Below are 16,523 nucleotides of genomic sequence, written 5' to 3' on the forward strand. Positions count from 1 at the left end.
TAAATTGCATAAATTAAGAATCATACACACTGAGAGACAGGTTTATCGGTAATATAATTCCAATAAAATGTAACCTCTAAGAATCTTACACTGTGAGAACATTTTTTACATGCCACCATATGAATGAGCTTTCATGGTGTACTGTTAACAATTCTGGACTCTGAAACTAATAATCTGTATATACAAATTGGTAGGTCCTAATGGTTTTATTTGTAAATACAATGTAGTACATATCTCTCTGAATTAATATTTCTGTATCTTGTAGAAATAAAGATCTTACACTCTGAGAGAAAGTTTTATATGTGTTATTAGAAGGGATATTCCATGGTGTTATGGCTAGCACTCTGTACTCTGAATCCAGTAAATTGAGTTCAAATCTCGGTGGGACCAGGTGCATTTTAGTACCTTTAGTTTAAGTCCTTGATTGACAAAAACTTTTCTTTTTTATACATATAATACATTTTTTTTAAATTACGGATTATTGTAAAAATGTACTAAAATCTAAAAAAAGGTAGTTATAGAAATGTTTGTAATTATATGAATTTTACTGTGTAATCCAAATAAGCATTGATGTTAATATATGTACAATAACTTCAATAAAATGTGTCTTCTAAGAATCTAACATTTTAGAAAAAAATGTTTAGATGTTCCCTAATGAATGTGGTTTCTTGGTGTATTGGTAACCACTCCACTCTGATCTTTGAATACAGTGATCTGTATTTAAATCTTGGTAGGTCCTATTGGTTTTTTGTAAGTACCATTCAGTTCATATCTCTCTGAGAGTACATTCTTATAAAAATATTTAGATGCTCCCTAATGGATGAGGTTTCATGGTATATTGGTAAACATTTTGGACTCTGAATCCATGATCTATATTTACATCTTGGTAGGTTCTATTGGTTTTGTTGTAAGTACAATACAGTTAATATCTCTGAGAAAGAAAATATCTATAAATTGCATAAATTAAGAATCTTACACACTGAGAGACAGGTTTATCTGTCATTTAATTCCAATAAAATGTATCCACTAAGAATCTTATACTCTGACAAAAAATGTACATGCTACCATATGAATGAGGTTTCATTGTGTGCTGTTAACAATTCTGGACTCTGAAACCTATAATCTGTATAAAAATTTGGTAGGTCCTAATGGCTTTTTTTCTGTAAATACAATGTAATACTTATCTCTCTGATTATTATTCCTGTAAATTGTAGAAAATAAGATCTCACACTCTAAGAGAAAGTTGTATATGGTGTGTTAGAAGAGAAGTTTCATGGTGTAATGGTGAGCACTCTGGGCTCTGAATCCAGCGATCCGAGTTCAAATCTCCGTGGGACCTGATGTGTTTTAGTACCTTCAGTTTAAGTTCTTGATTGACAGAAAGTCTAATTTTTCATACATATAATAATTTTTTTAATCACTGATTTTTGTAAATATGTACTAAAAGCTAAAAAAAAGGTAGTTATAGAAATGTATGTAATTATATGAATTTTACTATATAACCCAAATAAGTGTTGATGTAAATATATGTACAATAATTGCAATAAAATGTGTCTTCTAAGAATCTAACATTTTAGAAAAAAATGTTTAGCTCTCCCTCATGAATGAAGTTTCTTGGTGTATTGGTAACCACTCGGATCTTTGAATCCAGTGATCTGTATTTAAATCTTGGTAGGTCCTATTGGTTTTTTGTAAGTACCGTTCAGTTTATATTTCTCTGAGAGTACATTCTAATAAAAACTGTTTAAATGCTTCCTCATGAATGAGGTTTCCTGGTGTATTTGTAACCATTTTGGACTCTGAATCCATGATTTGTATTTACATCTTGGTAGGTCCTATTGTTTTTTTGTAAGTATTATGCAGTTCACATCTCTGAGAAAGAAAATATCTATAAATTGCATAAATTAAGAATCATACACACTGAGAGACAGGTTTATCGGTAATATAATTCCAATAAAATGTAACCTCTAAGAATCTTACACTGTGAGAACATTTTTTACATGCCACCATATGAATGAGCTTTCATGGTGTACTGTTAACAATTCTGGACTCTGAAACTAATAATCTGTATATACAAATTGGTAGGTCCTAATGGTTTTATTTGTAAATACAATGTAGTACATATCTCTCTGAATGAATATTTCTGTATCTTGTAGAAATAAAGATCTTACACTCTGAGAGAAAGTTTTATATGTGTTATTAGAAGGGATATTCCATGGTGTTATGGTTAGCACTCTGTACTCTGAATCCAGTAAATTGAGTTCAAATCTCGGTGGGACCAGGTGCATTTTAGTACAAAGTTTAATTCCTTGATTGACAAAAACTTTTCTTTTTTATACATATATTACATTTTTTTTAAATTACTGATTATTGTAAAAATGTACTAAAATCTAAAAAAAAGGTAGTTATAGAAATGTTTGTAATTATATGAATTTTACTGTGTAATCCAAATAAGCATTGATGTTAATATATGTACAATAACTTCAATAAAATGTGTCTTCGAAGAATCTAACATTTTAGAAAAAAATGTTTAGATGTTCCCTAATGAATGTGGTTTCTTGGTGTATTGGTAACCACTCCACTCTGATCTTTGAATACAGTGATCTGTATTTAAATCTTGGTAGGTCCTATTGGTTTTTTGTAAGTACCATTCAGTTCATATCTCTCTGAGAGTACATTCTTATAAAAATATTTAGATACTCCCTAATGGATGAGGTTTCATGGTATATTGGTAAACATTTTGGACTCTGAATCCATGATCTATATTTACATCTTGGTAGGTTCTATTGGTTGTGTTGTAAGTACAATACAGTTAATATCTCTGAGAAAGAAAATATCTATAAATTGCATAAATTAAGAATCTTACACACTGAGAGACAGGTTTATCTGTCATTTAATTCCAATAAAATGTATCCACTAAGAATCTTATACTCTGACAAAAAATGTACATGCTACCATATGAATGAGGTTTCATTGTGTACTGTTAACAATTCTGGACTCTGAAACCTATAATCTGTATAAAAATTTGGTAGGTCCTAATGGCTTTTTTTTGTAAATACAATGTAATACTTATCTCTCTGATTATTATTCCTGTAAATTGTAGAAAATAAGATCTCACACTATAAGAGAACGTTGTATATGTTGTGTTAGAAAAGAAGTTTCATGGTGTAATGGTTAGCCCTCTGGGCTTTGAATCCAGCGATCCGAGTTCAAATCTCGGTGGGACCTGATGTGTTTTAGTACCTTCAGTTTAAGTTCTTGATTGACAGAAAGTCTTCTTTTTCATACTTATAATAATTTTTTTAATCACTGATTTTTGTAAATATGTACTAAAAGCTAAAAAAAAGGTAGTTATAGAAATGTATGTAATTATATGAATTTTACTATATAACCCAAATAAGCGTTGATGTAAATATATGTACAATAATTGCAATAAAATGTGTCTTCTAAGAATCTAACATTTTAGAAAAAAATGTTTAGCTCTCCCTCATGAATGAAGTTTCTTGGTGTATTGGTAACCACTCGGATCTTTGAATCCAGTGATCTGTATTTAAATCTTGGTAGGTCCTATTGGTTTTTTGTAAGTACCGTTCAGTTTATATTTCTCTGAGAGTACATTCTAATAAAAACTGTTTAAATGCTTCCTCATGAATGAGGTTTCCTGGTGTATTTGTAACCATTTTGGACTCTGAATCCATGATTTGTATTTACATCTTGGTAGGTCCTATTGTTTTTTTGTAAGTATTATGCAGTTCACATCTCTGAGAAAGAAAATATCTATAAATTGCATAAATTAAGAATCATACACACTGAGAGACAGGTTTATCGGTAATATAATTCCAATAAAATGTAACCTCTAAGAATCTTACACTGTGAGAACATTTTTTACATGCCACCATATGAATGAGCTTTCATGGTGTACTGTTAACAATTCTGGACTCTGAAACTAATAATCTGTATATACAAATTGGTAGGTCCTAATGGTTTTATTTGTAAATACAATGTAGTACATATCTCTCTGAATGAATATTTCTGTATCTTGTAGAAATAAAGATCTTACACTCTGAGAGAAAGTTTTATATGTGTTATTAGAAGGGATATTCCATGGTGTTATGGTTAGCACTCTGTACTCTGAAACCAGTAAATTGAGTTCAAATCTCGGTGGGACCAGGTGCATTTTCGTACAAAGTTTAATTCCTTGATTGACAAAAACTTTTCTTTTTTATACATATATTACATTTTTTTTTAAATTACTGATTATTGTAAAAATGTACTAAAATCTAAAAAAAAGGTAGTTAAAGAAATGTTTGTAATTATATGAATTTTACTGTGTAATCCAAATAAGCATTGATGTTAATACATGTATACATTTTATACAATAACTTCAATAAAATGTGTCTTCTAAGAATCTAACATTTTAGAAAAAAATGTTTAGATGTTCCCTAATGAATGTGGTTTCTTGGTGTATTGGTAACCACTCCACTCTGATCTTTGAATACAGTGATCTGTATTTAAATCTTGGTAGGTCCTATTGGTTTTTTGTAAGTACCATTCAGTTCATATCTCTCTGAGAGTACATTCTTATAAAAATATTTAGATGCTCCCTAATGGATGAGGTTTCATGGTATATTGGTAAACATTTTGGACTCTGAATCCATGATCTATATTTACATCTTGGTAGGTTCTATTGGTTGTGTTGTAAGTACAATACAGTTAATATCTCTGAGAAAGAAAATATCTATAAATTGCATAAATTAAGAATCTTACACACTGAGAGACAGGTTTATCTGTCATTTAATTCCAATAAAATGTATCCACTAAGAATCTTATACTCTGACAAAAAATGTACATGCTACCATATGAATGAGGTTTCATTGTGTACTGTTAACAATTCTGGACTCTGAAACCTATAATCTGTATAAAAATTTGGTAGGTCCTAATGGCTTTTTTTTGTAAATACAATGTAATACTTATCTCTCTGATTATTATTCCTGTAACTTGTAGAAAATAAGATCTCACACTCTAAGAGAAAGTTGTATATGTTGTGTTAGAAGAGAGGTTTCATGGTGTAATGGTTAGCACTCTAGTCTCTGAATCCAGCGATCCGAGTTCAAATCTTGGTGGGACCTGTTGTGTTTTAGTACCTTCAGTTTAAGTTCTTGATTGACAGAAAGTCTTCTTTTTCATACATATAATAATTTTTTTAAATCACTGATTTTTGTAAATATGTACTAAAAGCTAAAAAAAAGGTAGTTATAGAAATGTATGTAATTATATGAATTTTACTATATAACCCAAATAAGCGTTGATGTAAATATATGTACAATAATTGCAATAAAATGTGTCTTCTAAGAATCTAACATTTTAGAAAAAAATGTTTAGCTCTCCTTCATGAATGAAGTTTCTTGGTGTATTGGTAACCACTCGGATCTTTGAATCCAGTGATCTGTATTTAAATCTTGGTAGGTCCTATTGGTTTTTTGTAAGTACCGTTCAGTTTATATTTCTCTGAGAGTACATTCTAATAAAAACTGTTTAAATGCTTCCTCATGAATGAGGTTTCCTGGTGTATTTGTAACCATTTTGGACTCTGAATCCATGATTTGTATTTACATCTTGGTAGGTCCTATTGTTTTTTTGTAAGTATTATGCAGTTCATATCTCTGAGAAAGAAAATATCTATAAATTGCATAAATTAAGAATCATACACACTGAGAGACAGGTTTATCGGTAATATAATTCCAATAAAATGTAACCTCTAAGAATCTTACACTGTGAGAACATTTTTTACATGCCACCATATGAATGAGCTTTCATGGTGTACTGTTAACAATTCTGGACTCTGAAACTAATAATCTGTATATACAAATTGGTAGGTCCTAATCGTTTTATTTGTAAATACAATGTAGTACATATCTCTCTGAATGAATATTTCTGTATCTTGTAGAAATAAAGATCTTACACTCTGAGAGAAAGTTTTATATGTGTTATTAGAAGGGATATTCCATGGTGTTATGGTTAGCACTCTGTACTCTGAATCCAGTAAATTGAGTTCAAATCTCGGTGGGACCAGGTGCATTTTAGTACCTTTAGTTTAAGTCCTTGATTGACAAAAACTTTTCTTTTTTATACATATAATACATTTTTTTTAAATCACTGATTATTGTAAAAATGTACTAAAATAAAAAAAAGGTAGTTATAGAAATGTTTGTAATTATATGAATTTTACTGTGTAATCCAAATAAGCATTGATGTTAATATATGTACAATAACTTCAATAAAATGTGTCTTCGAAGAATCTAACATTTTAGAAAAAAATGTTTAGATGTTCCCTAATGAATGTGGTTTCTTGGTGTATTGGTAACCACTCCACTCTGATCTTTGAATACAGTGATCTGTATTTAAATCTTGGTAGGTCCTATTGGTTTTTTGTATAGTACCATTCAGTTCATATCTCTCTGAGAGTACATTCTTATAAAAATATTTAGATGCTCCCTAATGGAGGAGGTTTCATGGTATATTGGTAAACATTTTGGACTCTGAATCCATGATCTATATTTACATCTTGGTAGGTTCTATTGGTTTTGTTGTAAGTACAATACAGTTAATATCTCTGAGAAAGAAAATATCTATAAATTGCATAAATTAAGAATCTTACACACTGAGAGACAGGTTTATCTGTCATTTAATTCCAATAAAATGTATCCACTAAGAATCTTATACTCTGACAAAAAATGTACAAGCTACCATATGAATGAGGTTTCATTGTGTACTGTTAACAATTCTGGACTCTGAAACCTATAATCTGTATAAAAATTTGGTAGGTCCTAATGGCTTTTTTTTGTAAATACAATGTAATACTTATCTCTCTGATTATTATTCCTGTAACTTGTAGAAAATAAGATCTCACACTCTAAGAGAAAGTTGTATATGTTGTGTTAGAAGAGAGGTTTCATGGTGTAATGGTTAGCACTCTGGGCTCTGAATCCAGCGATCCGAGTTCAAATCTCGGTGGGACCTGATGTGTTTTAGTACCTTCAGTTTAAGTTCTTGATTGACAGAAAGTCTTCTTTTTCATACATATAATAATTTTTTTAAATCACTGATTTTTGTAAATATGTACTAAAAGCTAAAAAAAGGTAGTTATAGAAATGTATGTAATTATATGAATTTTACTATATAACCCAAATAAGCGTTGATGTAAATATATGTACAATAATTGCAATAAAATGTGTCTTCTAAGAATCTAACATTTTAGAAAAAAATGTTTAGCTCTCCCTCATGAATGAAGTTTCTTGGTGTATTGGTAACCACTCGGATCTTTGAATCCAGTGATCTGTATTTAAATCTTGGTAGGTCCTATTGGTTTTTTGTAAGTACCGTTCAGTTTATATTTCTCTGAGAGTACATTCTAATAAAAACTGTTTAAATGCTTCCTCATGAATGAGGTTTCCTGGTGTATTTGTAACCATTTTGGACTCTGAATCCATGATTTGTATTTACATCTTGGTAGGTCCTATTGTTTTTTTGTAAGTATTATGCAGTTCATATCTCTGAGAAAGAAAATATCTATAAATTGCATAAATTAAGAATCATACACACTGAGAGACAGGTTTATCGGTAATATAATTCCAATAAAATGTAACCTCTAAGAATCTTACACTGTGAGAACATTTTTTACATGCCACCATATGAATGAGCTTTCATGGTGTACTGTTAACAATTCTGGACTCTGAAACTAATAATCTGTATATACAAATTGGTAGGTCCTAATCGTTTTATTTGTAAATACAATGTAGTACATATCTCTCTGAATGAATATTTCTGTATCTTGTAGAAATAAAGATCTTACACTCTGAGAGAAAGTTTTATATGTGTTATTAGAAGGGATATTCCATGGTGTTATGGTTAGCACTCTGTACTCTGAATCCAGTAAATTGAGTTCAAATCTCGGTGGGACCAGGTGCATTTTAGTACCTTTAGTTTAAGTCCTTGATTGACAAAAACTTTTCTTTTTTATACATATAATACATTTTTTTTTAAATTACTGATTTTTGTAAAAATGTACTAAAATAAAAAAAAGGTAGTTATAGAAATGTTTGTAATTATATGAATTTTACTGTGTAATCCAAATAAGCATTGATGTTAATATATGTACAATAACTTCAATAAAATGTGTCTTCGAAGAATCTAACATTTTAGAAAAAAATGTTTAGATGTTCCCTAATGAATGTGGTTTCTTGGTGTATTGGTAACCACTCCACTCTGATCTTTGAATACAGTGATCTGTATTTAAATCTTGGTAGGTCCTATTGGTTTTTTGTATAGTACCATTCAGTTCATATCTCTCTGAGAGTACATTCTTATAAAAATATTTAGATGCTCCCTAATGGAGGAGGTTTCATGGTATATTGGTAAACATTTTGGACTCTGAATCCATGATCAATATTTACATCTTGGTAGGTTCTATTGGTTTTGTTGTAAGTACAATACAGTTAATATCTCTGAGAAAGAAAATATCTATAAATTGCATAAATTAAGAATCTTACACACTGAGAGACAGGTTTATCTGTCATTTAATTCCAATAAAATGTATCCACTAAGAATCTTATACTCTGACAAAAAATGTACATGCTACCATATGAATGAGGTTTCATTGTGTACTGTTAACAATTCTGGACTCTGAAACCTATAATCTGTATAAAAATTTGGTAGGTCCTAATGGCTTTTTTTTGTAAATACAATGTAATACTTATCTCTCTGATTATTATTCCTGTAACTTGTAGAAAATAAGATCTCACACTCTAAGAGAAAGTTGTATATGTTGTGTTAGAAGAGAGTTTTCATGGTGTAATGGTTAGCACTCTGGGCTCTGAATCCAGCGATCCGAGTTCAAATCTCGGTGGGACCTGATGTGTTTTAGTACCTTCAGTTTAAGTTCTTGATTGACAGAAAGTCTTCTTTTTCATACATATAATAATTTTTTTAAATCACTGATTTTTGTAAATATGTACTAAAAGCTAAAAAAAGGTAGTTATAGAAATGTATGTAATTATATGAATTTTACTATATAACCCAAATAAGCGTTGATGTAAATATATGTACAATAATTGCAATAAAATGTGTCTTCTAAGAATCTAACATTTTAGAAAAAAATGTTTAGCTCTCCCTCATGAATGAAGTTTCTTGGTGTATTGGTAACCACTCGGATCTTTGAATCCAGTGATCTGTATTTAAATCTTGGTAGGTCCTATTGGTTTTTTGTAAGTACCGTTCAGTTTATATTTCTCTGAGAGTACATTCTAATAAAAACTGTTTAAATGCTTCCTCATGAATGAGGTTTCCTGGTGTATTTGTAACCATTTTGGACTCTGAATCCATGATTTGTATTTACATCTTGGTAGGTCCTATTGTTTTTTTGTAAGTATTATGCAGTTCATATCTCTGAGAAAGAAAATATCTATAAATTGCATAAATTAAGAATCATACACACTGAGAGACAGGTTTATCGGTAATATAATTCCAATAAAATGTAACCTCTAAGAATCTTACACTGTGAGAACATTTTTTACATGCCACCATATGAATGAGCTTTCATGGTGTACTGTTAACAATTCTGGACTCTGAAACTAATAATCTGTATATACAAATTGGTAGGTCCTAATGGTTTTATTTGTAAATACAATGTAGTACATATCTCTCTGAATTAATATTTCTGTATCTTGTAGAAATAAAGATCTTACACTCTGAGAGAAAGTTTTATATGTGTTATTAGAAGGGATATTCCATGGTGTTATGGTTAGCACTCTGTACTCTGAATCCAGTAAATTGAGTTCAAATCTCGGTGGGACCAGGTGCATTTTAGTACCTTCAGTTTAAGTCCTTGATTGACAAAAACTTTTCTTTTTTATACATATAATACATTTTTTTTAAATTACTGATTATTGTAAAAATGTACTAAAATCTAAAAAAAAGGTAGTTATAGAAATGTTTGTAATTATATGAATTTTACTGTGTAATCCAAATAAGCATTGATGTTAATATATGTACAATAACTTCAATAAAATGTGTCTTCTAAGAATCTAACATTTTAGAAAAAAATGTTTAGATGTTCCCTAATGAATGTGGTTTCTTGGTGTATTGGTAACCACTCCACTCTGATCTTTGAATACAGTGATCTGTATTTAAATCTTGGTAGGTCCTATTGGTTTTTTGTAAGTACCATTCAGTTCATATCTCTCTGAGAGTACATTCTTATAAAAATATTTAGATGCTCCCTAATGGATGAGGTTTCATGGTATATTGGTAAACATTTTGGACTCTGAATCCATGATCTATATTTACATCTTGGTAGGTTCTATTGGTTTTGTTGTAAGTACAATACAGTTAATATCTCTGAGAAAGAAAATATCTATAAATTGCATAAATTAAGAATCTTACACACTGAGAGACAGGTTTATCTGTCATTTAATTCCAATAAAATGTATCCACTAAGAATCTTATACTCTGACAAAAAATGTACATGCTACCATATGAATGAGGTTTCATTGTGTGCTGTTAACAATTCTGGACTCTGAAACCTATAATCTGTATAAAAATTTGGTAGGTCCTAATGGCTTTTTTTTGTAAATACAATGTAATACTTATCTCTCTGATTATTATTCCTGTAACTTGTAGAAAATAAGATCTCACACTCTAAGAGAAAGTTGTGTATGTTGTGTTAGAAGAGAGGTTTCATGGTTTAATGGTTAGCACTCTAGGCTCTGAATCCAGCGATCTGAGTTCAAATCTCGGTGGGACCTGATGTGTTTTAGTACCTTCAGTTTAAGTTCTTGATTGACAGAAAGTCTTCTTTTTCATACATATAATAATTTTTTTAATCACTGATTTTTGTAAATATGTACTAAAAGCTAAAAAAAAGGTAGTTATAGAAATGTATGTAATTATATGAATTTTACTATATAACCCAAATAAGCGTCGATGTAAATATATGTACAATAATTGCAATAAAATGTGTCTTCTAAGAATCTAACATTTTAGAAAAAAATGTTTAGCTCTCCCTCATGAATGAAGTTTCTTGGTGTATTGGTAACCACTCGGATCTTTGAATCCAGTGATCTGTATTTAAATCTTGGTAGGTCCTATTGGTTTTTTGTAAGTACCGTTCAGTTTATATTTCTCTGAGAGTACATTCTAATAAAAACTGTTTAAATGCTTCCTCATGAATGAGGTTTCCTGGTGTATTTGTAACCATTTTGGACTCTGAATCCATGATTTGTATTTACATCTTGGTAGGTCCTATTGTTTTTTTGTAAGTATTATGCAGTTCATATCTCTGAGAAAGAAAATATCTATAAATTGCATAAATTAAGAATCATACACACTGAGAGACAGGTTTATCGGTAATATAATTCCAATAAAATGTAACCTCTAAGAATCTTACACTGTGAGAACATTTTTTACATGCCACCATATGAATGAGCTTTCATGGTGTACTGTTAACAATTCTGGACTCTGAAACTAATAATCTGTATATACAAATTGGTAGGTCCTAATGGTTTTATTTGTAAATACAATGTAGTACATATCTCTCTGAATGAATATTTCTGTATCTTGTAGAAATAAAGATCTTACACTCTGAGAGAAAGTTTTATATGTGTTATTAGAAGGGATATTCCATGGTGTTATGGTTAGCACTCTGTACTCTGAATCCAGTAAATTGAGTTCAAATCTCGGTGGGACCAGGTGCATTTTAGTACAAAGTTTAATTCCTTGATTGACAAAAACTTTTCTTTTTTATACATATATTACATTTTTTTTAAATTACTGATTATTGTAAAAATGTACTAAAATCTAAAAAAAAGGTAGTTATAGAAATGTTTGTAATTATATGAATTTTACTGTGTAATCCAAATAAGCATTGATGTTAATATATGTATACATTTTATACAATAACTTCAATAAAATGTGTCTTCTAAGAATCTAACATTTTAGAAAAAAATGTTTAGATGTTCCCTAATGAATGTGGTTTCTTGGTGTATTGGTAACCACTCCACTCTGATCTTTGAATACAGTGATCTGTATTTAAATCTTGGTAGGTCCTATTGGTTTTTTGTAAGTACCGTTCAGTTTATATTTCTCTGAGAGTACATTCTAATAAAAACTGTTTAAATGCTTCCTCATGAATGAGGTTTCCTGGTGTATTTGTAACCATTTTGGACTCTGAATCCATGATTTGTATTTACATCTTGGTAGGTCCTATTGTTTTTTTGTAAGTATTATGCAGTTCATATCTCTGAGAAAGAAAATATCTATAAATTGCATAAATTAAGAATCATACACACTGAGAGACAGGTTTATCGGTAATATAATTCCAATAAAATGTAACCTCTAAGAATCTTACACTGTGAGAACATTTTTTACATGCCACCATATGAATGAGCTTTCATGGTGTACTGTTAACAATTCTGGACTCTGAAACTAATAATCTGTATATACAAATTGGTAGGTCCTAATGGTTTTATTTGTAAATACAATGTAGTACATATCTCTCTGAATGAATATTTCTGTATCTTGTAGAAATAAAGATCTTACACTCTGAGAGAAAGTTTTATATGTGTTATTAGAAGGGATATTCCATGGTGTTATGGTTAGCACTCTGTACTCTGAATCCAGTAAATTGAGTTCAAATCTCGGTGGGACCAGGTGCATTTTAGTACCTTTAGTTTAAGTCCTTGATTGACAAAAACTTTTCTTTTTTATACATATAATACATTTTTTTTTAAATTACTGATTATTGTAAAAATGTACTAAAATCTAAAAAAAAGGTAGTTATAGAAATGTTTGTAATTATATGAATTTTACTGTGTAATCCAAATAAGCATTGATGTTAATATATGTACAGTAACTTCAATAAAATGTGTCTTCGAAGAATCTAACATTTTAGAAAATTTTTTTTAGATGTTCCCTAATGAATGTGGTTTCTTGGTGTATTGGTAACCACTCCACTCTGATCTTTGAATACAGTGATCTGTATTTAAATCTTGGTAGGTCCTATTGGTTTTTTGTAAGTACCATTCAGTTCATATCTCTCTGAGAGTACATTCTTATAAAAATATTTAGATGCTCCCTAATGGATGAGGTTTCATGGTATATTGGTAAACATTTTGGACTCTGAATCCATGATCTATATTTACATCTTGGTAGGTTCTATTGGTTTTGTTGTAAGTACAATACAGTTAATATCTCTGAGAAAGAAAATATCTATAAATTGCATAAATTAAGAATCTTACACACTGAGAGACAGGTTTATCTGTCATTTAATTCCAATAAAATGTATCCACTAAGAATCTTATACTCTGACAAAAAATGTACATGCTACCATATGAATGAGGTTTCATTGTGTACTGTTAACAATTCTGGACTCTGAAACCTATAATCTGTATAAAAATTTGGTAGGTCCTAATGGCTTTTTTTTGTAAATACAATGTAATACTTATCTCTCTGATTATTATTCCTGTAACTTGTAGAAAATAAGATCTCACACTCTAAGAGAAAGTTGTATATGTTGTGTTAGCAGAGAGGTTTCATGGTGTAATGGTTAGCACTCTGGGCTCTGAATCCAGCGATCCGAGTTTAAATCTCGGTGGGACCTGATGTGTTTTAGTACCTTCAGTTTAAGTTCTTGATTGACAGAAAGTCTTCTTTTTCATACATATAATAATTTTTTTAAATCACTGATTTTTGTAAATATGTACTAAAAGCTAAAAAAAGGTAGTTATAGAAATGTATGTAATTATATGAATTTTACTATATAACCCAAATAAGCGTTGATGTAAATATATGTACAATAATTGCAATAAAATGTGTCTTCTAAGAATCTAACATTTTAGAAAAAAATGTTTAGCTCTCCCTCATGAATGAAGTTTCTTGGTGTATTGGTAACCACTCGGATCTTTGAATCCAGTGATCTGTATTTAAATCTTGGTAGGTCCTATTGGTTTTTTGTAAGTACCGTTCAGTTTATATTTCTCTGAGAGTACATTCTAATAAAAACTGTTTAAATGCTTCCTCATGAATGAGGTTTCCTGGTGTATTTGTAACCATTTTGGACTCTGAATCCATGATTTGTATTTACATCTTGGTAGGTCCTATTGTTTTTTTGTAAGTATTATGCAGTTCATATCTCTGAGAAAGAAAATATCTATAAATTGCATAAATTAAGAATCATACACACTGAGAGACAGGTTTATCGGTAATATAATTCCAATAAAATGTAACCTCTAAGAATCTTACACTGTGAGAACATTTTTTACATGCCACCATATGAATGAGCTTTCATGGTGTACTGTTAACAATTCTGGACTCTGAAACTAATAATCTGTATATACAAATTGGTAGGTCCTAATGGTTTTATTTGTAAATACAATGTAGTACATATCTCTCTGAATGAATATTTCTGTATCTTGTAGAAATAAAGATCTTACACTCTGAGAGAAAGTTTTATATGTGTTATTAGCAGGGATATTCAATGGTGTTATGGTTAGCACTCTGTACTCTGAATCCAGTAAATTGAGTTCAAATCTCGGTGGGACCAGGTGCATTTTAGTACAAAGTTTAATTCCTTGATTGACAAAAACTTTTCTTTTTTATACATATATTACATTTTTTTAAAATTACTGATTATTGTAAAAATGTACTAAAATCTAAAAAAAAGGTAGTTATAGAAATGTTTGTAATTATATGAATTTTACTGTGTAATCCAAATAAGCATTGATGTTAATACATGTATACATTTTATACAATAACTTCAATAAAATGTGTCTTCTAAGAATCTAACATTTTAGAAAAAAATGTTTAGATGTTCCCTAATGAATGTGGTTTCTTGGTGTATTGGTAACCACTCCACTCTGATCTTTGAATACAGTGATCTGTATTTAAATCTTGGTAGGTCCTATTGGTTTTTTTGTAAGTACCATTCAGTTCATATCTCTCTGAGAGTACATTCTTATAAAAATATTTAGATGCTCCCTAATGGATGAGGTTTCATGGTATATTGGTAAACATTTTGGACTCTGAATCCATGATCTATATTTACATCTTGGTAGGTTCTATTGGTTTTGTTGTAAGTACAATACAGTTAATATCTCTGAGAAAGAAAATATCTATAAATTGCATAAATTAAGAATCTTACACACTGAGAGACAGGTTTATCTGTCATTTAATTCCAATAAAATGTATCCACTAAGAATCTTATACTCTGACAAAAAATGTACATGCTACCATATGAATGAGGTTTCATTGTGTACTGTTAACAATTCTGGACTCTGAAACCTATAATCTGTATAAAAATTTGGTAGGTCCTCATGGCTTTTTTTTGTAAATACAATGTAATACTTATCTCTCTGATTATTATTCCTGTAACTTGTAGAAAATAAGATCTCACACTCTAAGAGAAAGTTGTATATGTTGTGCTAGAAGAGAGGTTTCATGGTGTAATAGTTAGCACTCTAGGCTCTGAATCCAGCGATCCGAGTTCAAATCTTGGTGGGACCTGATGTGTTTTAGTACCTTCAGTTTAAGTTCTTGATTGACAGAAAGTCTTCTTTTTCATACATATAATAATTTTTTTAAATCACTGATTTTTGTAAATATGTACTAAAAGCTAAAAAAAAGGTAGTTATAGAAATGTATGTAATTATATGAATTTTACTATATAACCCAAATAAGCGTTGATGTAAATATATGTACAATAATTGCAATAAAATGTGTCTTCTAAGAATCTAACATTTTAGAAAAAAATGTTTAGCTCTCCTTCATGAATGAAGTTTCTTGGTGTATTGGTAACCACTCGGATCTTTGAATCCAGTGATCTGTATTTAAATCTTGGTAGGTCCTATTGGTTTTTTGTAAGTACCGTTCTGTTTATATTTCTCTGAGAGTACATTCTAATAAAAACTGTTTAAATGCTTCCTCATGAATGAGGTTTCCTGGTGTATTTTTAACCATTTTGGACTCTGAATCCATGATTTGTATTTACATCTTGGTAGGTCCTATTGTTTTTTTGTAAGTATTATGCAGTTCATATCTCTGAGAAAGAAAATATCTATAAATTGCATAAATTAAGAATCATACACACTGAGAGACAGGTTTATTGGTAATATAATTCCAATAAAATGTAACCTCTAAGAATCTTACACTGTGAGAACATTTTTTACATGCCACCATATGAATGAGCTTTCATGGTGTACTGTTAACAATTCTGGACTCTGAAACTAATAATCTGTATATACAAATTGGTAGGTCCTAATGGTTTTATTTGTAAATACAATGTAGTACATATCTCTCTGAATGAATATTTCTGTATCTTGTAGAAATAAAGATCTTACACTCTGAGAGAAAGTTTTATATGTGTTATTAGAAGGGATATTCCATGGTGTTATGGTTAGCACTCTGTGCTCTGAATCCAGTAAATTGAGTTCAAATCTCGGTGGGACCAGGTGCATTTTAGTACCTTTAGTTTA

General features: G+C 29.9%; 2 non-coding genes across 2 annotated transcripts; both read left to right on the forward strand.

Annotated features, from left to right (window-relative positions):
- The first annotated feature begins 6,948 nt into the window (after window positions 1–6,948).
- TRNAQ-CUG (transfer RNA glutamine (anticodon CUG)) lies at window positions 6,949–7,020 on the forward strand. Its single transcript has one exon. It is a non-coding gene; the product is annotated as a tRNA-Gln (tRNA).
- Window positions 7,021–13,582: 6,562 nt separating this feature from the next.
- Window positions 13,583–13,654, forward strand: TRNAQ-CUG (transfer RNA glutamine (anticodon CUG)). Its single transcript has one exon. It is a non-coding gene; the product is annotated as a tRNA-Gln (tRNA).
- Window positions 13,655–16,523: the final 2,869 nt, after the last annotated feature.

This window comes from Pseudophryne corroboree, chromosome 11 (assembly GCF_028390025.1).
Source record: "Pseudophryne corroboree isolate aPseCor3 chromosome 11, aPseCor3.hap2, whole genome shotgun sequence".
Classification (NCBI taxonomy): Eukaryota; Metazoa; Chordata; class Amphibia; order Anura; family Myobatrachidae; genus Pseudophryne; species Pseudophryne corroboree.